The 24,310-nt window shown below is 44.8% G+C and overlaps 1 long non-coding RNA gene across 3 annotated transcripts in view; it reads right to left on the bottom strand.

Annotated features, from left to right (window-relative positions):
• Positions 1-22,870, bottom strand: part of LOC135320598 (uncharacterized) — a 61,038-nt gene extending 38,168 nt beyond the window's left edge. For 2 of the 3 annotated variants that reach the window (XR_010379805.1, XR_010379803.1), the window contains exons 1-2: positions 22,203-22,870; positions 21,603-22,041 (exon numbers count right to left, since the gene is read on the bottom strand). This is a non-coding gene — a long non-coding RNA (uncharacterized LOC135320598). The remainder of the gene's footprint in view (positions 1-21,602; positions 22,042-22,202) is intronic. The other variant, XR_010379804.1, reaches the window with a different exon arrangement.
• Positions 22,871-24,310: the final 1,440 nt, after the last annotated feature.

Here is a 24,310-nt window from a genome sequence, read left to right on the forward strand (position 1 = left end):
TGATAAATCAGCATGTTCTAAAGATGAAAATCCAAAAATTTTAAACATTCATTCACACCACAATGAAACAAGCACTTAAAAAAACCAAAATACCCCAAAGAAACTAAGCACATAGATCATGTACATAGATCAATGAGAATTTCTTTTGCCGCTGGAAGAAAGAACAGGCTATAGCCTTTTCCTTGAAAAATAAAACTACTTTTAAAGATAAATGTTAAAACACATTTCATCATTCATGTTGCCTTGAAAAATCTGAGGCACTTGTATCTGATTAGAAAAGCAATTCTGAGTAATAGTATGTTGCAATTCAGTGCCATTTTGCTTTAGAAGAAAAGAGAAAAGAAAAGCTACTGTTTCTCATATCCTGCACAGAGTGTGAAGCGCCTCCCTGCCTCTTTCTCCCCCCGTTTTCTAAGCTCATGCTCCCCAACCCTTCTGAAACAAGTATGGCAACCTCTTATTCCCACCAATATGCAAAATGAAAAAAGAAAATCAATTTATTTGTGTAAATATATGCCTATACCTTGAACTGGAGGAGAAAGGTATCAGAAGTCCATATGGAACTTATTTCTACATTCCTGAAATCACACACACAAACGTTCACACAGAAACAGACATATACCCCCAGGATTATTGGGCACTTCACAAGTTTAGGAATTCCAACTTCTAGAAGATAACTTTGTAGTTAGTTTAAAATACAAAACTGCCAGCTTTTAAAAGCCTTGATCATCTGCTAAACCATCCAAATATCAAAGAGACTCAATTAGCCTTCTCTGTAGAATGTAATTTCTCATGATGGCAAAATAGACCCTAGGAAGTACTGGATCCAAGTCTCGTGTTTATCACTTGCTATGATCGTTTTTAAGCACATTAACAGATTCAGAAAGGTATGTCCCAACAGCATTTATTCTTATTTAAATAGTATACTTGTTCAATTGCCTATACAGACTATGTCCCATGATGGTGTTTAAGAGCTATTTTGTGTATTGCAATATGTATTTTTAAGTGCAGACAAGGAGAGTGGGTATTACTCAGTTTACAGCACCTGCTTAGCATGCACAATGTCCTGGCTTCAGTCCCCAGTACCTCTAAAAAAATAAATAAAAAAAGGGCATATTTAAAAATAAGAATAAAGTTATAAAAAAATGCAGACTAAAAACCACTGCAATCTAGGAGCCACAATTACAATTAAAAAACAAGTGTTTCTATCAAATATTGACTATATGCCAATCACAGAGACAACCACAAATCACACCTGATAACCATCACGTGTGATTCTCAGCAACCCTAATAAGTAGGCATGGATGAGAAACCCGGCACTGTGGATGAGGAGACGAAGCTCAGAGGAGCTGGGGACTCTGACCGTCCTGCTCCCCGTGACACCACGTCTGGCCAGGGCAACCGTTGACGGAGCTGCACTGAGGGGACACCCAGCTGCATGGAACCTTGGGGCACTGGGGAGTCCCAGAAAACACAAAAATTGTTCAGTGAAAAACCAGCTCAAATATATTACACTGTGCCACATCCTTTAAACAGGGAACATGACTGAGAAATATTTGATGCCTCTGTGTCCTTTCTGCCATCATCAATATTTGCCCTCTCAGTGTGACCAGTGATGAACTGGACCCCATATGAAGTGCACTCAGATGGAAGATCATTTGAAGCTGTTTTATGAAGTTTGTAGGACTCTGTCTATGCCTCACACAGGCGGTCATCCATCACTTCTCCCCGGTGTGGAGGTACCACCTGAAATCACTCCTTTCTGCTTTTTAAAATCCCTTCATCTACTCCAGACTTTTCAACAGCAAAGAAGCAGCTCAACCACAGACAGTGGACAGCTTCTCACCAAATGGACTTGAACAGCCCATCGGACTACCTGGAAGCACTTTTCTTCTATTAAACCCACTTTGAGGTAGTTCATCATTTTCTGATTGGTGGACTTGGCCTCTGACTGGCCTTCTCAGAAAGCTTCCAGCCTCACATCCGGGGATGGGATAGGACCCTGATATTGGGGTAAAAAAGTGCGGAAGGCGGACATCATCCAGTCAGGTCTGCACGGGTAGAAGTGCCACAACGTGCTCAAAAATTATGCAGTCAGCACCCCTGGGCTCCCATGGACTGATTGCACATTAACCAAACGCATGAGACACTGATGCAAGAAAACCAGAAACTTAACTTATTACTGTAACAGAAGACGTGAAACTATGAACTAGACTGCAATATCAGAGTTCAACCATGAGTACATTTTCTCCTCAACGGCCCAATCACGGGCAGGCAGTCACATGGCAAGCATGGACAGAAGTAGAGCAGGAAGGGTTTCTAGATTAACTCAAAGGACTAAATTTCTGTTATACGAACAGATCTACTGCCTGGAAAACAACGCTAATCACGGTGCACTCTTCGTGGACAGTGGCCGAGACACGACTGTGAGCACCTGTGTGACTTTCCTTTCCCTGTCCTTTCTGGGCTAACGGATGCACAGACGTACACAGATCAAGGCATGCAGATACATCTAAACTCCCAAAGCCCGTCTCTGTGAGCCTCAAAACCAGACAGCCAGGGTTTAAATACCAGCTCTGCCACTTACTATTTCTGTGACCTTGGCCAACTTAACCTCTGTGTGCCTCAATTTCCACACTGTAAAGCTGGGATAACAATCAATCTTTTCTTACTCACTTGTTGAGAAGATTGAAGGATACATTTCTGTAAAACGCTCAGAAAAGAATGTAGCACATTTTTGGTGCTCAACAAATGTCAACTTAATATTACAGTGGTTTACAAGTCTCCCTTCTAATCATCTTCTGTGTTTCCTGGCTAGTCTAAGTCCCAAAGAAAATCCTTATTTCTCCTTTTATAAACTCTTGGGGTGCACCCTTCTGTTCCATCCCACCACGTCTTTAAACTGAGGGAGGGGATGCCTCCTCCCCTCTACTCTGGGCCATGGAGAGTGCATCTCCCTTCACACCCCTGACCCCTTGCCCACAGCTAGCCCTCCTCACACTAACAGAGTGAGGTGTGATTCCAGGGAGACAAGCAGGGCATGTGAAACCCTTCCTTTCCCTCCAGGGTTGGCCACCCTTGGGAAGCACCCGGGATGCTCAGCTCCATGGCAGGACATCACTGTGCATGATGGGGCAGATCCTTTCAAGGGAAGGCTCGCTGTGGCACAGAGATACCTGGGACAGGGTAAGTCTCTACTTCTGGGACACAGTATCATGACACTCATTTACCCACAGCCATGAAGTTCATGGAGAACATGGTTTCATCAGTAACAAAGAGGACATTTAACGCCTGCCTACTCTTTTGTGTCATCTCTCAGTTGGCTGCTGGAGACAACATATGTATAAGTATTGGATCCCCTTAAGCCCCAACATATATGAAGTAACAAAAAATTCTGTGGCTTAACATTGGTTCAGGGTGACTGTGTAATGGTCCTGACACTGCTGATGCTAAATTATGGGTATAGGAACTATGGAACCTCCTCAAATATCTTTCATCATAAAACAAGCTTTTCTTATTTTCCTGTTTCTTATTAGTTGCCAAAGACCGTCAAATGATGGCTTCACACAAAACAGCAGCTAAAGTTTTTGAGCCCTCTTGACATACCCACTGTGTTAAACACTTTACATAATTTCTAATTCTCACAATTCTACAAAGCAGATACGAGCGTCCCCAACTCACAGACGAGGGAAAAACTCAGAACAAACTGACTCAGGCTCATGTGGCTCAGTGGCAGCGCGTGCACACAAACCCAAGTCAAAACACTACACACCTTCGTTTATGTACCAAATCTCCTCCCACCAATTAATACACAGTGGCGGGGTCAATACTCAGGGAACTCAGTACACTTTTCATCTTTAAGGTGCTCCAGAGGCCGCTACTAGCTGCTTTATAAGTTCCCGGCTCACTGGTTTCTAACACTGGAAGAAAATTCCGGTTTTGTCATTGTTTACACAGCAAGTCTGAAATGTTCACAGCGAGATGACAGAATAAAACTAAAATATAAGCAGAATAATTTTTCCAGGTAGACAGACATAATGGACATTGTGCTATTCTGAAGCATTAAGCAAAGAAATCAAAATAAAATCACGTTGTTTAAGCCTTCTTTTACAAACAGGAAAATTAAGACTGTAAGAAGGTGCAACAGCGCCACCTATGGCTAAAAAGACCTTCCAGGTTGCCAGGAAACATGCAACACAAAAAAATGCCTGTACTATCAGAAACGAGAATCAGGTAACTAAAAGCTACTGTAGCATATACTGCACTTTGCTTCTGGGGAAGGGAGGGGTACTCAGTATTTAATCTGATATTGCTAATACTCCTGAATATAAACAAAAGACACAGGCCCATGGAAACTCATCTTAGAAGAGGAAAGAATCCAGTCTAGCCACTTCATTTTACAGGAGGGGAGACTGAGAACTTGGATATGTCCTCCTCGCAATCGGCAGCAAAGCTCTCCTAGGCCTCATGTCTTCCAATGTAGCAAAAACCAACAGATCTGTACTAGGCCTATATTCATAAAAGTCACGTCTGTATTTTTCCAACAGTAGGTTATCTAAGTATCTTGCAACATACTTCTCAAAGAGCCAGGAAATCATACAAGTTTGTTGAAATACAAAAACATTTATTTACATAGTGAAACAGCATGAGCTTTATTCTCTCTATTAAAAAAGTGACATGTCAAATCAATGTTTTGGTATTTTAAACCTGTTAAGAGTGCAGGAAAAAAGATCAAAACTTTCTTTAATCACAAAAGACAGAAGCTTATTCCCTGAAAATGGTCAATGTGGATTTTTCTAAACTTAATGAATCTGGTCAGAATCCCACGAATTTAAATGTCTTAGTGGATGGTTACACGGCAACATGAAATCTGAGTTGTAACAATACATATTCTGTGTAAATAATCTTCAAGGTCATCTGTTTAAGGCAATTTAACTAGTCCCTGTCTCACTCGAATGATACAGATTTCATTAAAACTTCATAGTGCACTAAAAAAAATGAATCCTTGTTACTTTAAGCCATATTCATATATATCATATATATACATATTAAATATGCATCAGTAATAAGCCACACTCTTTAGTATTCAGACTTGATCCTTCTAAAATATCTGTCATTTTGACAGCACGTTTTTGCTAAGCACCTCTTGGGTTCTTTGTATACAAGGCTACTAACTCTCACAGTCAGACAAGTTAAACGATATTACTCAAATTTCACAATACAGGAAATGTACTTAATCCATGAAAACAACTTATACATTCATCATCAGGAAAGAAAAGAATAAAGATTTTGCTTAAAATATTCACTGTCAATCTTTTCTTCCATTTTAAGAGTACATAAAACGAATTCAGTCTTTGTAAGTATTTCTGTCAATAAGGGCCACTATAGAAAAACAAGTAACATCATTAGCAGTGGTTGGACTTTCAAAGCCCACTTCTCTTTTGCACTATAATTATTTTTAATGTTTTGTTTTTAGTGCTTACAGAGCACTAAAATAAATAAAAATTAACTTTTTATGTCACTACCTGAGAATTAAACATTTGTGAAAATGTACAATTTTAATTTATGCCACTCTGTCTCACATTCTCAATGGTGTCTCTCCTTTGAAGGCCTCATCAGGCTGAGATCACTAAAATCGGTCATTTATGGAGTCACAGGAGTTCGGGTAACCACTCAACGGGAGGCTGATTAGAGGAGCAATTAAGAATGCATCCTGTGCAGCCTGGGTTCCAGCACAGAGCCTGCCAGCGCCAGCTGCGTGAGATTTGGGACAAGCTGCCACATATCTCAATCCCCCAGCTGCAAAAAAGGAGACACTGAAACCTACCCTCAAACACCTGCTATGAAGTAAAACATGAGGAAAGCATTTTAGCCTTAGGTAGGTGTCCACTCAGAGTGCGTTTGCTCATTATGATGATGAGGATATCTGTTAATAAATTGAGCTAGACCAAAAAGGAGAAATCACCTTAAAGGAGAAACATTTTAAGTCAATGAGCATTTCCTTTCGGATGGATTGCAGAATATTCATTTATTTTTTTAATAAACTAAGTTTTGTCCATTAGTTAGATTTACAGGTTCATGGACAAGTCTCCAGAAAAAGAATTAGAGGCCTCTAAACTCTGAATACTAAGAAAGTAAATTTTAAAAAAATCAGGGGGGAGATTATACCTCATTTGGGAGAGTATGTGCTTAGCTTGCATGAGGCCCTCAGTTCAGTCCCCACTAACTACATTTAAAAACTTCCTTTTTTAAGAAATGGAGAATTAAATCAAAAAAATGGAGGAATACAGAATTTTTTTAGGGACTGAACTCAGATTTAAGATGGGGAAAAAACCATCCATTTCTCAGAGGAAATCTTGAGAAATATGTAAACTGGATCTGAGATGTCTAGTCTTATAACATTATTCATGAATTCATATTACCAAGTCTTAAAACTACCTGATAACCCACAGTGGTGATAGTGATCATAACAGCTACCAACACGGATCAAGCTCTGGCTAGGACTGCTCTGTTCTGACATCTCTGCCCCTGAGGCTTCACCAGGCTGAGAGCACTAAATTCGGTCATTCATGAGCATCTATTTGTAAGTCCTCCCTTTGTGCTTCTCACTCTCCTCTAACCAGCCCCTCTGAGGGAAGCACTGTTATCATCTTCCCCACCCGCAGATAAGGCCACTGAGGCACAGAGACTAAACCCTTTCCAGGTCACATTGGCATTAAAGAACCTCTGTATTTCTGCTGTTTTGATTTTGACAAAGAATCTGAGATATCAATTCAAGTGAGACTGTTAAGTAATCAAGTCTGTCTGGTCTTCACCTCAAAGAGCAGATACTATAAATTCCTGATGTAGGATGAGGCTGCCGCCACAAACTGACTCAGTTTGAAATTAATATCCAAGATGAAGCAGTGGATACACGTAAATATTCACGATTGTCAACTCCGTTCACGGGTCTGGGCCCTTCACTGCCTGAACGGGGGTTAAAACTCCACCCTTGTCAGGGAGGGAAGCGCGGCTTTTCCAGGTCTTACCAAGGCTTCATGGGTTACTTCCCCCCAAAGTCTGTCCTCAACGATGAAAAAGCTGTCAAGAATTTTACACCATGCAAAACTGAAAGACATTTCTGCAGATGGAGCACTTTCTCAGGCTTAAACCTATTTTGCCTACACTCAGCAAGGGGAAAATAAGAAACATGACTCTGCAAAGTCTCGGAGTCTCACCACTCACACGAGTAGAATGGCCTCAGCACAAGATGACTCTTCACATTGCAGGGTGAGAAGAAAATAAAGCTGCCCCAACCACAGGTGCTCCCAGAGACAGAGATCAGTAGTCTTATGCACACTCACGGTTGTGCAGCCCTCATCACCATCCACTTCCAGGACACTTCATCACCCCAAAAGAAACCCCCTGTCACTAACAGTCCCTCCGTAACCCCCCTCTACCCAGCCCCTTGCAACCATCACCTGCTCTCTGCCTCTGCATGTGCCTATTCTGGGCATTTCAGATCACTGAATCAACAATATGTGGCCGTTTTTGTCTGGCTCCTTTCACTTAACATGCTGTTATAAAGGCTTGTCCATGTTGAAGGGGTATCAGCATCTCTCTCTTTTTTTTTTTGAAAACGTTAAAGTTTATTAGAAGGTGGTAAGTACTATCAAAAAGAGTAGAGTGGAGCATAAGGGGTTGGGTTTCAAAGGGAAAAGGGTGGGTTGAGAAGTCAGGGTGGACTTCCCAGAACAAGTGGCCTTTATCATTTTCCTCTTTATTTATTTTTTTTATTCACTCTTACGTGTGAATAATGTTCCACTACATGGAGATACTACATACTGTTGATGCATTCAGCAGCTATGTATGGACGAGGTCCAGAAGGATGAGTGTAAGAGGTGACTAGCAGGGATGGCATTTAAGCAAAGGGCAAGATGTGCTTTCAAAAAAAACCAACAAACAGAGGCGCAAGGAAATTCAGTGCGTTTCTGAGCAAAGTGCATGCTTGCTTCGGCAGGACTACCGTGCAGGGCTGGGGCGGACATTGGCAGGAATCACAGTGAGGCAGTCATCTGAGAAGACTCCCCACTGCAAACACCTCACCCAGTTCTCCTCCCTCATCCTCTATTGTTAGAGCCATGTTTCTAGGTTTCTCTTATTTCAAGTAATAGCACTTTAACTACATATCTGATCATCTGCATCAGACCACTTTACCTCCAAGGCACAGAAAATCATTCACTGACCGGAGCAGCTCCAGGACATAACGGTGATGGATTAGGGAGTCCTGCAGCATCCCAGCCTGCATGCACAAACCCCACATGTGCCCTGGTGATGTCCGGAAAATTAAATGCATGGAAATATCTCACTGCTGGTACACGACATCTGTCCTCAAATTGCGCCAAAATCATGCTGGCAAAGCACTACTCAACCCTCTCACTACAAAAAAAAAAAAAAAAAAGCTAAGAAGGCAAATTTAGGCTCTTCCATTGAAAACCAGCAACCATCACTGCCAGTATCTGAGCTGGAATGCCCCTGACTTCAAAAACCACTGCACAGTTACTTTTCAAACATGAAACTCATATATGTATTCCACGTAGATGTTATTACAGTAGGATTTTTCTTTTCAAAATTTCCAGTTGCAACATTAGCACAAGAAAGTTTATGTTTCAGCTTTAAAAATATCAATTATCTTCCACTTTCTTAATTTTGAACCTATTATTGTTTTATAAATGGGGCTATGCTGTGTAGTATAAACCAACTGTTTGATATCTGCAAACAAGACCTTTATGACCTCACTATTTCAGAGCAAACTTTAACGATGCTTTGAGAGGTGGGGCCTGGGGCGCTCACTAACAGCTCTTTAAATACTGACAAGTATGTGCTATTAAGTAATGCAAAGGCTCTAACTCCACATTAGCTCAGAAATGAAAGAAACTACACCAAAGCCTTACTTTATCATTTTTATATATTCCTATTCTTTTGAATATTAATGTTCTTAAAAGATATGATTTTTTTTTGAGAAAGTCAAAAGCTGTATTAAATTTCCTCTCTCCAAGACAGCAAACTTTATCAAGAATAAATACCCCTATGGAAATCGAAATGACCGGACGTTTCTAGCTAAGTGAACATGCAGATCTGAACACAAATCTAAATCCTATCAGATCTCACTCGAACGAGTACAACAAAGACCTGGGCTACCCTAGAACTTACCTCTTCTGTTCCAAAAGTTGGCTGAGCTAAGATCATCACACAAGGCAGGGAAGGAGAGAAGAGGAAAGTCCACCTGGCGGCCTCCATCTGTTTTCTTCCAGCCAAAAGTCGCCTCTAGGGCGTCCCCGATAACAAGCCCTCCCCAGAAGGAAATCCGGCAACCACACTGCCCCTGCCATCCCCAAGCAGCCCCGATGCCCCTCTCCCAGCCTGTGAATGGTCTTCTAGTGGCCCCCCAGTTGGTGGCACCCTCTCCCTCTTCCCCGCTACACACACACACACACAGAGCAACGGCAGCCTTCCCAAATCACAAAGTTGATTACATCACCCCACTTCAAACCCTTCAGAGGCTCCCTGGTGGAATTCTAGCCCCGCCCCCAACACTGCTCACCCAGCCTCACCTCAGTACAGGTCCCCAGTGACCTCAGGGGCCCCCTGACCTGCTCCTACTTCCCACTTGCCCCCAGGTTCATTTTGACTGTTTCCCAAGGAAGCCTTCCCTCCCTCCAACCTCCGCATCTTGTTCCTCTGTTCCTAGAACATTCTAGGCTAAGTCAACTTCTGACATTGCTAAGCTCACAAGAAGCAAATACATTTTGCTTACTAATGTGGGTCCACCCTCTCTCCCCTAGACACACAGAAGTTCTCGTGTTATGAATAAATGAATGATGGGGTGGGTCTCAAAGGAACAGACAGACCTGCTCTTGCCTGACCAGACCCTTCTGTCTGTAGAATATCAGAAGCAAAACCAGAAGTACCTTTCCTGGAGGTCACTTCCTGCTGACATCCTTCACTGCCTCCAGTGTCTGTTCAAGTAAAACCCAAACTCTTCCAAAGCCCTTCACCCCAGGCTCTCTCCAGTGTCCTTCCCAGCAGGGGCACACTCCACCCTGGACCACACATGGCACTCTCCCTGGGTTCCCACCACACAAGCCTCCAGGCCTCTGCTCGGGCAGCCCCTGACACCTGAGCCAGACTCCTGACTCCTTCTCCTGGCTGACTCTTACTCTGTCCTTACGACTGAAAGTAGAGCCCATTTCTTCCAGGAAGTCCTCTCTGATAATGTCCTTTACGTCTTGGCTGGGCTCCCTCTACATCAGCACTTCATGGAGACCAACTGGGTGTTTGCCTGCTCCTTTCAGACCACGACCTCTTGGGGGCCATGTGGGAAGGAATGAGAGATTACAAGAGGGGTGGGGGAAGCAAAAATCACAGCCCAAGTCCCAAATTCAAGGATTCTTTCTCAGAAAAAAGTATAAACTATTTCACACGTGTGCAATTTGGCTACTATTTTTGTGGCTTGTGGACAGCAAGAGCTTTGTGTTCTAGTCCAAAACCCAGGTTACATGCAAAGAAATGTATATATTCATATCCAAAGGAAACCAGAGCTGCTCAACAACAGTTTGCAGTTAGAATAGAAAGGAACTTTGATAAAGGCCATCTCTCTCTTCTTTCTTTTCTGGCATCATATAATTTTAGAAGTATTTGCGTGACTAAGAGATGGCTACAGCCCGTGATTCTGCACTGGATTGTTTGGGGCTGAGGAAGCCCAGATTACATTCACTGCGTAAATGCAATCACAACAACACAGTGATAGGTGCCGTGGTGGTGGAGCTGATGTTCCAAAGCAGGCATCCTTATGCTGTAAGAGAACTCTAAATAGAAAGTAAGAAATGCAATGTTCTGTACTCAATTTCATTTGCTATATGGGTCATTAACTGATAGTATATCTTGACTAATGAAACCCAAAAATAAATTGTCAACGTCGATTTTCTTCATCTGACCGTTTTATGCTAACTTTGGATATTAAACCCTCACTCCATAAGTAAAGCTCTGGCCTACACTGCAGCACAGTTACATCCCATGGAAGAAAGCCAATCAAGGGAGAACTGGAGAGTTTCCCTTCAGAAGCTGCTAAGTCTGGTTTTGCACCTGTACTTCATTTGCAACCACGTCATCGAGAAAGGAGTAAAACCTAACAACTGTGGGGCGAAAAGCACTGAGGTGCTTCAGAAAAATCAAAGAACGCTGAGCTTTGTGAAACAGTCCTGAGGCACTTAAATCGTACTTATTCTGAAAGGCTCCAAAACTGACCCAATTCACCATTCCAGGTTCAACAGGGAGGTACCGGAATTAGTAGAGAAAACATGCCCTTGAAGTCTGACAAGGCCTTGCTTGAATTCTGCTACATTTACTAGCCACTAAACGGACCAATTCCTTAACCCTCTGAGAAGGCTTCCCGATCTGCAAAAGGGGGCTGCCACCGCCCACCTGGGAGGCATGGATGTGAATGCAACATGCAAGTAGGGCGGCCGACTGGTACCTGACACGGGGCCTGGCTAGTTTCCCTCCGCTGCCCTTCTCCCCCTTTAAACTTGCACTGTTCCCCAGGTAAGGATCAAGACCACGGAACAGACTGCCCGATTCTTCTGTGTATCCCCGGATACATGCCTTACCCTTAAGAGGCCAGAAAAACTGCCTCCTCCCCAGTCACTATCAATGTTCTTAAGATTCTGGGTATTTTTAACTCTATTTTCCAGGGAGACTATTCCAGAACTTTCCAAGCACCATTCCCCAGGTTGGCTCCCCTCCCAGCACCCATCCCTTCTCACCTCAGATACTCTGTCTGATTGCCTTCTGTTCATGGGAAAGTGAGTCCGGTAGGGTGGGGACTCCCAAGGACTCCCCCCTCCCTCACAGGTGAGTGTGAGTACCTTCTGCCCACTCCCCACTCCAACTCCAGCTTCTAAGAAGTCTACCCTCCAGGACCCTGCAGACTCTGCATCTTCCCAAGACACACACGTGGCCATGACCCTCCCTTCAGATTTCTTCCTGGCTGGCCCTGCACACAGCCTGGCCCCTTAAAGACAAATGGCATTATACTGAAAATCGCAAATGCCGCTGACTGACACACCAAAGCTGCATGGTCTGGGCTTTCCTCCAACCCAGGCACAGCCCTGCCCCCCCTCAGCCTCAGTCTGCAGCTCTCGAGATGATCTAATTCACATGCTAGGTTGTGAACACCAGCTAAGAATGACAACTCCCAATGTGTATCTCTAGTCTGGCTCCTTCACCTGAGCCCCAATCTCATAGACCCGATTGCCTCTTTGAAGTCCTAACTTGGATGACAATTGGCATCTTAAAAATGCCTCATGTTCACCATTTACTCTGGAATTCGATTCCTGGCAGGTACCTCGCAGACTCCCCATTTTAGTAACAGCCCCAGCACCCACCTATGTGTTTGAGGTCACATTCAATTTCCACTGTTCCCTCCCCCAAGCCCTGCCCTGGAATCAGTACTATTATTTCCATCGCTAAGCCCATCTCAAATGTGGTTCTACAGGGACCATGGCCGTAACCCCCCAAGTTCACAGCATGGTACACTAACAGTCCTCCGTAGGGTGCTCCCTGGAGAGGGAGGCATCTCCTGTCACGGGTCACCTCAGAAGGCACTGGATTCTCACAAAGGAGGCCCAGGAGAAGGGACTCAAGGTTCTCCCATGGTCTGAGTTTTGAAGGGCCTGAGGTCTGGGGGAGTTCCTAGTTAGCAGACACACACGCCAGTGACCAGAAAGGATGGAGGAACCCAGGCAAGGCTGTTCTCACTCCAACCCCTGGGCTCTCGGGAGCCACGGGAAAGTCCTGTGTCCAGGGTACAGCCCGGCCATCACAGATCCCAGCCTGCATTTGCCAACCCGGACAGCCTAGACTCCATCTACTTGTGACATTTACTTCTGTTCTGTTCCCCACCCAGAATGTGATGGACTCATTCAGATATTCTGGCCTGTCTCAAGTGAGACAAATTCAGTGATAAATGAAGTGTCCACATTTGGACCAGAGCATGAAAGGAGAAACAAGGCCTCATGTTCAGCATAGTGGTGGTGGCCAAACCCTTCCACCGAGTGAGATGAACCATGGTGGGGGTGAGAATCCAAGGTCCTAGGTCGGCCAAAACATCTTCCTTCACAGTTGACTGGGGAGTTGGAGACTCACTACCACAAACTAACGACAAGGCCGTCAGTGGTGGACGTCAGCTGCAACAGACACGGAGTCAGATATTTACTGCCAACATGGGTTAAAAGTAAAGGCCGGGGCAGGGAGGCCTGCACGGTTGCTGAGGCAAGCCACAGACCCGGCTCTGAATGCCCACTGGCTGGAACAGAGAGGAAGCTACGGTCCCCTAAAGCAATCCCTGTGTGCACCAGATCCAAGTGAGCCAGCTACTTAGGAGAAGGCCATGTTGTCCTGATACTCAGAAAAACCAGCCTCGTAAAAGAAACAAAAGAGTGGCATGGAGTTTAGACCCGCTTCTGCACCTTTATGAAGGGAAAGTAAAGTAAATGGCACGAGGAATTTGAATGCAAAAATTAATAAATAAATAAAACGGTGACTGCTTCCTCCAACAGCATCCCCTGCAGCTGCTCACCCACGAGCCTGCCACTTTCTCACCAGTGACCACCGGCCAAGAAGTGCCATCATGCACGTCACACAGTGGCAGCCAGGAACCGCGTGCAGAGCACGTTTGTGTAAAAGCAGGAATCGAGCAAGGTGCTGCAGAATTTGACTTTACAAGTTTAAATACTCCATGAAAAGAATCCCTCAGCAGCCGCCTAAATGAATTTGCATCTCACTTCTTCAAAACAATCAAACAAACTTAATAAGGGCGCATTTGTCACCAAATATAAGGAGGACCAAACAGATTCCTCAAAGCAAGGATTTTAACAGGTATCAAACACCAGTGGGTGATGTGCTAACAAAGCAAATATTCCAAAAAATTAGAAAATAAAAAATGACTAGGATAATACATGGATCAAGGCAGCTGTTAAGTTTTTGCTTTTTAAAGTGATGGAGACAGTACGGAGGGCAATCTGGCTATTTCCAATGCAGGGTGTGCACAGCCCACATTTTCAGACGCAACAACATGCTCACTGGGCAGTACAAGAGAAAAAGAATAAAGAAAAAGGAAAAGAGGAACAAGAGAAAATTAGAAACACACAAGAACAAAAATGATTTTGACAGCATGTACAAGAATTTATGTGTGTGAGGCCAGGGATGCGGAGATGGTGAGAACCACCCTCACTTCCTTCTCCAGGGAAGGCAGGGGCCTGAGGGGAGTGGCGCTGATGGGGGACCCCAACATGGTCAGCGCCCCAAACCTAAACTTCACCTAGATGCGTCTAGGTAGCTTTTGAGCTACAAATTCTGGTCGCATTTCAGGCTGGACAGTTTTACTCACTTCCACCAAGAGTAGCAGGAGAGAATTAGGCTGTTTCTGCACCAAAGCATTGTTTAAAAAATTAATGACTGTGGAATAGTAAAAGCAAAAATGGAGTAAATGTGACTGGAGAACGTGCTTGACCCGAGCTCACTGGCCGTGTTATCTCACTGACGTTAAGATGCTGGCTGAGCTCTTATGGTACCAAAACAGACAGATGCACCAGGAGGGAGGTTTAATGCGCTGCTGTATTTTGATGCCGAGAACCATGCCTGGTACACGAGGTTCTGCGTAAACAATGGTGACAGAGTCAACCACTATGGGCTAAGCACACATCCAGCTACTCCGCCAAATCCCAAGGGCAGACTTTAAAAGGCAAAAAAAAGCTGGCATTCTCTGGTGGGTCTGCAGAATCAGAGCCAAGCAGTTGCTGAGCAAAAATGTCACCAGTGCCTCCTATGACAAAAGAGGAGGCACTGGCCTGGGGGCTGGGGCAGGGCTCTAGGCTTCCATTGCTCACCAACCAGTCTGTCCAGGGGGTGAAGGTGGTCTCTGCGTATGTTGCACCTATGCACTTACCTTGACTGACGCCTCTGGGCTCAGCAGGAGGTGACATGTGAGGTGAATGGAGCCAGCCTCGGTGTAGCACAGTGCTGGCAGCTATGCCCTCAGCAGTGCCCAGGCTCCTAAACCTGACACCTCATCTCCAAGTAGCAGAAGGGGAGTGCGGGCATGAAGATCACAGGGCCCTGTGAGGAAAAGTACAGGCCACGACATGCCTTGCCACTTCCTTAAGCCATAGAGGTATGTCCGGGAGGAACAGAAAATTCATCCAGAGCCCGCTAGGCACCTCACACACGTGGGACTCGGGTCCCCTGTGCCTATCACTCACAGGGCTGGTCTGGACTTTCTTTTTATCAATTCTCTGGCATCTTCTCCTCCAACTTACCAACAACCAGAAAGTAGAATCTGATCTTAGTTAAGTTCAAGAATCACAGAGCACCGCCTCCACAGTGGGCCCGGCAGCCGTGCCAGGTCCTCCGACCGTCACCTGTGGGACCGCCATGAGTGCTCTCCAGACTCAAGGCCCGAGGCTGTAGGCCAGGGGCACACAGCTTCCCTCACTCTCCCCAGCAAAGGGGGACCACCTCTCTGCAAAGGCATCTCACCCTCTTCTGCACGAGGGACAGCACGATAGATACACGGGGAAACAGAGCAGAAGGTGGGGGGGGTAGGCAGCCCAGAAGAGCTCGTCTGTACTTCCGAGACAAAGTGGGGCCGTTGACTTAATCACAGGGACAAAATGAAAATGAACATTTCCCTGCTCTGTCCCATACTCCTTGATATGCCTTTCCCTGCGTAAGGAGTTCATTCGGAGGTCCCTGGCGGTGATTCTGATGTCCTAACATGGCATGGTGGCTGTCGGGCATGAAGACAGGGCCTGAGCCGAACAGGTGCTGGGCCTGGGAGGAAGGAGACACCGGCTCCAGCCCCAGCTCAACCAGCGCCTCATTCTGCCACTTGGGATTCAGAATCTCATCTACAAGCAAAGGGATGAGACTGTCTCAAGACAGGCTGCCCAACATAAATGAAATGAGAGCCATGTAAAGAAAGTTACCCAGTTGCCACATTTAAAACAGTAAACAAAGAAACAAACCAACAAACAAAAAACAAATACTAGAAACTGATTTTAAGAACAGATCATACTTAACATACTGTATGTAAAATGCTATCATTTTGACATGTAATCAATACAGGAAATGACAAGATAGTTTATATTCTTTTTACTAGACAAGTCTCAGCGTCTGATGTGCATTTGATCTACAGCACATCTCAGCTCAGAGCAGCCTCCTCCCCAGCTCTCCTAGCATCAGTGGCTGTGGCTACTTTATTGGACAGCAACTCCAGGGGTCACACCAAGGTCCTGGCTGAAAACGGGAGTAAGTGTCCACACTAACCCTAAAAGGATCTCTCTGAAACGAAGGTGGATTAACTTTTAAATGTCTGTAAACCGGCGGGCTGCACCTCCCTCCACCCTTGGCTACAAAGGAGTCCTCTTCCTTGCTGATCCCTTTCTGGATGTAGGCAAGGAACCCGGCACACAGCCAGGGTGGCCGGGCATCCAGGTAGACTTTCCTGCTCTCTGTGTCCAGTCCCATGATGTCCTCCTTCTCAAATGGGATGCAGAGAAGGAGGATCTTGTCCCCAGACTTGTCGGATGCACCATCCAGCCACTTGGACTTGGGCAAGATGAAGAGTGACTCAGTGAAGTCCTCGATCCTCTTCTCCACCACCCTGCAGTCCTCATAAATTGAAGGCCACGTCGGTGCGCGGCTGCTCGGCCACCTCCCCATGCAGCACAAAGACAAAGAGCTGAGAGTCATAGAGCATGGTGCCATACAGCTCCTTTGCACGTGGAGCTTCTCGAAGGCCTTGGCCAAGAGGCAGTCGGTAATGGTGACAATGCCCACGACCTTGCAGTGGGTCTGGAATTTGCTTCACCCATTCTCGGGCACATAGTGGTGCCTGTAGTGGATACAGAGTGCCCACTGGGAGCCGCAAGGGCTGATCTGGCTCACCAAGGAGATTCGCTTATAGATGCAAAAGAAATTCTCATCTGAGATGATCCCCACGGGTTGGACAACAACGGGAAGAGTCTCATAGTCCTCAGCACACTGCACGTAGTCAGGGATGCTCATGTTGCAGGCCCTGATGAGAGGGGAGAGGAGATTGAGGTACATACTGTGCTGTGGGCTGCGGGCGCATCTGGGTTGCGGTGACCTGGTGTGTACCAGCCAGAAGGCAAGGGAAGCCCAAGCAAATACGGGAGTACAGTTTGTCCTCAGAGTCTGCACATGGCTACCGTAGCTCGGATCACATTACCCAGCTTTTGGTCTAGGCTTCCTGCCCCTGCAGAGAAGGGTCATTTCTTGTTTTCTGTTTCCAAGCACCTACCAAGGCCCTGATGCAAAGTCACTGCTCAAAAATGCTGAATAAAGAAATGAACAAAGGAACTGCTTTCCCCAACCTCCTTCAGCAGAATATAAAGAAAAGAACTACAGTAGGATCAAAAGATCTGGATTTCTATCCAATTTATTTGAACTCCTAAGCTTCAGAATAATGGATAAGAAAACTTGCCTTGGGGAGGAGGGTACAGTTCAGTGGTAGAGCACGTGCTTAGCATGTAAGAGGTCCTGGGTTCAAACCCAGTACCTCATTTTAAAAAATGAAACAAATAAATAAACCTAATTACCCTCCTCAAAAAATATTTTTTAATTCAAAATTCAAAAGACACCTTGCATTTGACACAACATTGTAAACTAGACTATACTTCAATTAAAAAAAAAAAAATCCTTGCCTTACAAGAATATATCTTGATTACCGAAGTTTGCAAATTTAAAATGCCTAGGGTACCACCTGCATAAAAAGGGGTGACTGTACAAATTTACTATTGCTCCTTTATGAGCTATATTTCCTTTGGGGGGGTTATAACCTCTCAGAGCTAATTTTCTCAGATTAAAAATATAAACATTACCTGATTCTCAGGACTGCTGAAGAATCAGATAACCCTATGAAAGCATCTGACCCACAGAGGTTACTCAATAATGTTTGTTGAATGAATGAATAAACAAGCAAATTAAATGCTGCTCCCTGCCACAGACCATCACAATGGTACTGCCTGGAAATCCCAAGCCCACGTTCCACCCGTCTCTACACTAACCATGTGGGTGACCTGGTCAGGCCTGTGTGATTCTCTAAGCCCCAGTTTAATCGTGAATAAAATTAGGGCAATAACACAAACCTCAAATTGTTAGTGAGTCAATAATGAATTGTACCCCAACCTTGCAAGATGGAACAATTAAGGAAAACTGGGCAAAGGGTCCATAGGCCCTCTCCATATTATCTCTTACAAATACATGGGAATCTACATTATATCTCAAAATAAAAAGTCTAATTTTTTAAAGAGGTTATTGAGGTTAAATGAGCTCACTCTCAAATAAGGAACACACAGTAAAAATAGGACAAAGCCCAGCATATGAGATACACTCAGTTAACATTCCCACTGAACCCACTGGTCCCTCCAACTTCAGAGCAAGAGTCTGGGTCCTCGTGGCAAGAGGCCACTGCACCTGATGCTAACAAAGCTAATGGTGCCCACTTCCAAGAGCCCCTGTCATCATCCTTATTCTAATTTTCTATTTGTAATATTTTTCTTTTTATTAAATAGAAACTCCAAATTGCATAGCCTTCACCTGACCAGACATCATGATGGCAGCCCTTCAAAACCTGACCACAGAGATCATGATGGCAGCCCTTCTTGGTGAAACAATAAAATGAAAAGCCATTTCCACAAGACATCTGTGTAAATCTACTAGGGAACTTAATCCTGGACTGAGTAAGAGGACTGGGGAGGAGGGGGCAATCTGGGGCACACAGACCCATGGGCCACCTGTCCCACGATGGACTTTAGACTCAACCCTCACCCTCCAGGAAATTCAAAATACACACCGAAAGAGTGCTATGGACAAGATTTTTTTTTTTTAAACAAATCCCTGAATCCCTAGGAGGTCTTATTTCTACCGAAACACAAATGGATTATGTGCATAATGTTTCACAAAAGCCCTAAAATATCATCACGCCAACTTGACACATCAAGGAAAACTGAGGTAGAGAAGTTTATCACATTGTGCAAGATTAGAGAGGACACGTCAGACACCGTATTTAAATCCAAGACACTGCTCCAGTTCTCACATTAGAAAGTGGGACATACTTCTCTTTTCCTGCCCTCTCCCTGCAATAAATCTCTGAAGAGTCCTTTCTGTGCCACCTGGAATCACAATCACATCAATTTTCCACAAAGAGCTATGTCACTCCTTGGAGGCCGTATCAAAATCTAAAGTGTTGGGATGGGAGGAGTGATTTGCATTTTCTGTTTCTCAAAGGAAACATGGCTTTAAAAGAAACTGAAAAGGACTTATCTAGTCTAAGCCCTCATTGTGCAGAGAAAAAAACGGAGGCTCAGAAGAGATGAGGAAAGGGCCTTATTAATAAATATTGCTTCAGTGCAGCACCAAGCCAGCCCTGGGCACTGCTGGGGGAGGATCTGGGAGGCCCAGGAGAATGAGTGTTAGAAAAAGGAAAGAGAATAATCATAAAAGGCCCTGTCTCTACACCACCATAACATGAAATTCCACCAAATTACCAAGTATGGGTGCAGCCAATATTAAGGTGGGCTAAACAGGTTATAGAAACCTGGAAGTCTCAACCATAGTGGAAATTCCAACATTTACTATGTTTTTTTCCCAGTTCAAGCATCAACTCAGTGGGAACTCTGTACCAGGGACTACACGAAGCCTGGAGTTCTCCCAAATACAGATCTCTATTACCACGTGTACAAACCACATAAAGAACACCAGAAGAAAAGAAACCACAGATGGAATTACTGAAACTGAAAGCAGCCAAAGAGCATATATTACTAAGAAAAACGGTGCTGCTAGAAATGGACTCATGGACATAGAAAGCCAACTGTGGTTAGCAGGCAGGAAAGGGGGAATTAACAGATACACGTTAATAACTATAAAATAAATGACAAGGACCTACTATATAGCACAGGGAACTATATTCAATTTCTTGTAATGAGTTGTAGTAAAAACAATCTAAAACATATGTATATACATGTGCATATGTTTATAACTGAATCTCTGCTGTACACCTGAAACTAACATTGTAAATTGACTACACTTCAATAAAAAATAATTTTAAAAAATAAGTAAAAATAAAAGCAATGCCATTAAGATAAAATAAAAGAACACTCTAATCCCCTTAGCTGTAGCTGCTGAAGAATTTTGGTTGCAAGCACCAAGTCCACTGGATCAATCCAGCACTGGCTGTCACTCTTTCTGACCATCAGAGTCACTTGGCTTCACTGAGGTTACTTTTCTCTTCTGTGAAAGGCTACAGTTGCAACTAATGATGTGTAGAATCTCAACATTCACAAGCCCAACAATTAGTGAGGACTTCCCATGGGCCAGGCTCTGGAGAGATGAAAATATAGGGTCCCAGATATATTCATGGGTAGAAGAAGTTTATGCCATAAAGACATTAATTCTTCCTACTTTGATAGACAAATTCATTGCAATTCTGATTAGAATTCCTACCAGATTTTTCATGGAATTTAACAAGTTAATTTATGGTCAAGAATAGCCAAGAAACTTCTTTTTTTTTTAAACATTTTTTATTGATTTATAATCATTTTACAATGTTGTGTCAAATTCCAGTGTTCAGCACAAGTTTTCAGTTATTCATGGACATATACACACTCATTGTCACATTTTTTTCTCTGTGAGTTATCATAACATTTTGTGTATATTTCCCTGTGCTATACAGTGTAGTCTATTCTACAATTTTGAAATCCCAGTCTATCCCTTCCCACCCTCCACCCCCCTGGTAACCACAAGTCTGTATTCTCTTTCTGTGAGTCTATTTCTGTCCTTTATTTATGCTTTGTTTTTGTTTGTTTGTTTTTGTTTTTTAGATTCCATATATGAGCGATCTCATATGGTATTTTTCTTTCTCTTTCTGGCTTACTTCACTTAGAATGACATTCTCCAGGAGCATCCATGTTGCTGCAAATGGCATTATGTTGTCGGTTTTTATGGCTGAGTAGTATTCCATTGTATAAATATACCACATCTTCTTTATCCAGTTACCTGTTCATGGACATTTAGGCTGTTTCCATGTTTTGGCTATTGTAAATAGTGCTACTATGAACACTGGGGTGCAGGTGTCATCCTGAAGTAGATTTCCTTCTGGATACAAGCCCAGGAGTGGGATTCCTGGGTCCAGAATATATAAGCAGCTCATACGACTCAATAAGAAAAAAATAAACAACCCAATCCAAAAATGGGCAGAAGACCTAAACAAGCAATTCTCCAAGGAATACATTCAAATGATCAAAAAGCACATGAAAAAATGCTCAATATCACTAGTTATCAGAGAAATGCAAATCAAAACTACAATGAGGTATCACCTCACACCAGTCAGAATGGCCGTCATTCAAAAATCCACAAATGACAAATGCTGGAGAGGCTGTGGAGAAAGGGGAACCCTCCTACACTGCTGGTGGGAATGCAGTTTGGTGCAGCCACTATGGAAAACAGTGTGGAGATTCCCCAAAAACTAGGAATAGACTTACCATATGACCTAAGAAACTTCTTTAGAACCACCACTGGGGAGGGGTGGATAGGTCATTCATTTCCACTGGTCTTTCTGATGTGATGAAAACGTTCTGGAATAATAATTGTTGCACAACTGTGAATATGCTAAAAGCTGCTGAATTGTACCATTTAAATGGATGGACTTCATGGTGTGTGAACAATGTCACAATAAAGCTGTTATATGAAAAAATATTTCTTGACAATTATTTTTCCCTCTATACTACTTAGTCTGCCCCACAATTTAAGAAAAAGAAAAAACCAAAACAAACCAAACTGTGCCAGGAGCTCTTTAGGACTGGAATGTCCCTGGGTCTCCAACGCCTCTGGTGGTGCTGTTCCTGTTAACACACCCAAGCTGGGCTGGGCTAGTTAGGGAATGTAACTGTCTTTTTAAAATCGATGGTCATACGTTTCACCCTGGGAGAGGGAAGGAAAGAGGATGTCACAGCCTTATGCCTTCAGCTCATTTTTAACTGAACCAAGCCCTGCTTTCAACACTGTAATCCCTCGCACTATAAAAACACATGACATCAACAAGCACCGCCATCATAACACCTGAAAGTGTTCAAGGTACTTACCTGAGGCAGAAACACTGAGGGAGGAGACAGAAGCTCGCTTGGCACTGAGGATCCCTTTTCCCGACTCCACCAGAAGCTGGGCTTTACAGCCGGAGACTCTCAGCCCAGGGAGCAGCGCAGACGCCACTGAGATGTTCCTCAGGGAGCGGGAAAGGAAGACCAGGGCAGACCCGGAGTCGCGGGCTGCAGCCCCGCTCAGAGGCCATCCCCAGCCCCAGCCCCAGCTGCCCTGTAAGGGTCCGCAGACCACGCCCACCAGGGATGCATCCCGCCCAGTTGTGGGGACGGGCCGGCAGCCAAGGAGAGGAAGCCCGGGAGGAGAGGACTCGCGGGCGGGAGAGGGGAAGGGGACGCCAGCCACAGACTGAGGGGAGCCCAGCTGGGGAGAGAGGCGGCAGGTGCACACCTGGCCCTGGGCAGCTGTGGCCGGGGCTCCGGGGCAGGTGGCGCGGTCAGAGAGGCCTGGTCAAAGGAATTCAGCTGAACACAGGCTGACTCGCGCCTTCGTGGTCTGTGACACGCGGACCGCCCTCCCGCAGCAGCCTGATCCATTTCCCGGGAGACCCCACACTGCACTTCCACAGCCAGAGGCACCGGCCCCGGGCAGGAGCTAAAGGCCTGGCTGGCGACAGAGCTGAGAAGCCTTTGGGGCTAATCCCCTGCTCGGAGCTGGAGATTCCAACCCTCAGTCCAGCTGACACTGACTGCCCATGCGCAGGAGGGCCAGCAATCCACTCTGGGTTCTGCAAGAGAAGGTGGGGCAGTGAGGGAGGGAAAAGATGGGAGGGGGAGGAGAGGAGGGAAAAAGTGGAGGGGGACAGATGGACAGGAAGAGCAGAGAGAAGGGAGGGATCTGGAAATGAGAAGTTCCTAGCGGGGATGGAGAGAAAAAGCTTTACATCTGGGGGCACCTTGAAGGAGGCAGCAGTCCTGCCTCTGTACCCTTCTGTAACCCTTCAAGGCCCGCAGCTCAAGTTTTACCTCCCTGATCCAGCCCTCCATCTGATGCTTCTGAAGAAACACTACGGGTATCACACCCGTTGCCCCCATGCGGAGCTGGGTTTTCTGTTGCTCTGGGAACCAAGCACCCGCAGGTGTTGTCGCTCAGAACTACCTTGGGAAGAGTACATATTCCCCTTTTACATGCTGGGAAACAGGCAGGCACGATCTCTGCCTTAGCCCCACTGTCCCAGGTGTTGGGCTGGCAGGGAGCGGGGTGGTACAAGATCAGAGCCCCAGACAGAGCAGACTGCCTGAGTGTTGGTGCATAGACCCCATCCCTCCTGGGTAAACCACACCCCACCCTAGTGGAACCATCAAGGGCTTACAGTAGCTCCCTGGGTGTGGGAGAGCTGTCCTCACGTGAAGGAAAAGCCCAGCTGGGCTAACAAGCTAAGTCACAAATCTAAGTGTGATAAGTGTCGGTTTACTGATCTAAATTCTGCTGGGCTAACTCTTAAATCTGAAGTTTAGTGTCAGTTTACTGGGCTAACAAGCTAACTCGTAAATCCAAGCTCAACAATTGTCTATTACAAGTTGATAAGCTCCAGTGTGCTGATTCCTTGCTTTTTGTTGTTTGAACCTTATTGGCTAATACACAATTAATTGTAATTAACCCTTTAAAACCTCATGTTCACATCTTGGAGGTGCTCAGAACTTCGGAGCAGAAGCCCCTCTGAGCCCACCGGCATAATAAATCTGAGTACTCCAACACTCCGAGTGGTGATTGTTCCTTGGCTGGCCTGTTGTTTCCATAACACTCAGTTCCAGTGCCCAGCTTGCTAGGTAGATAGGAGTGTTACCAAGTCCAAATTCATTCTCTTCAGTGCAGGACAGGCCAATAAGTTGGGACACCAGGTGTTGGGGTATGGAAAAGCAAGTTTCTGTAGACCTAGATGGCAAACTTATGTCCTGGAAAACCATCTCCCCAAGTTAGAATTCAGGCTCTTTTCCTACGTGCTTGGTTGTTGCAATTTTCTTGGTGTAGGAATTCCTTCTTGTTAGAATCCTTTGTTCTTGCAGCTATCTGCCTGGGTCAAACATCTGTAAACCTCTAACAAAACAAACGTTATTTTCTATTCTGCAATTTTTTATATTTTTATGAATGA

This window comes from Camelus dromedarius, unplaced genomic scaffold (genome assembly GCF_036321535.1).
Source record: "Camelus dromedarius isolate mCamDro1 unplaced genomic scaffold, mCamDro1.pat HAP1_SCAFFOLD_50, whole genome shotgun sequence".
Lineage (NCBI taxonomy): Eukaryota > Metazoa > Chordata > Mammalia > Artiodactyla > Camelidae > Camelus > Camelus dromedarius.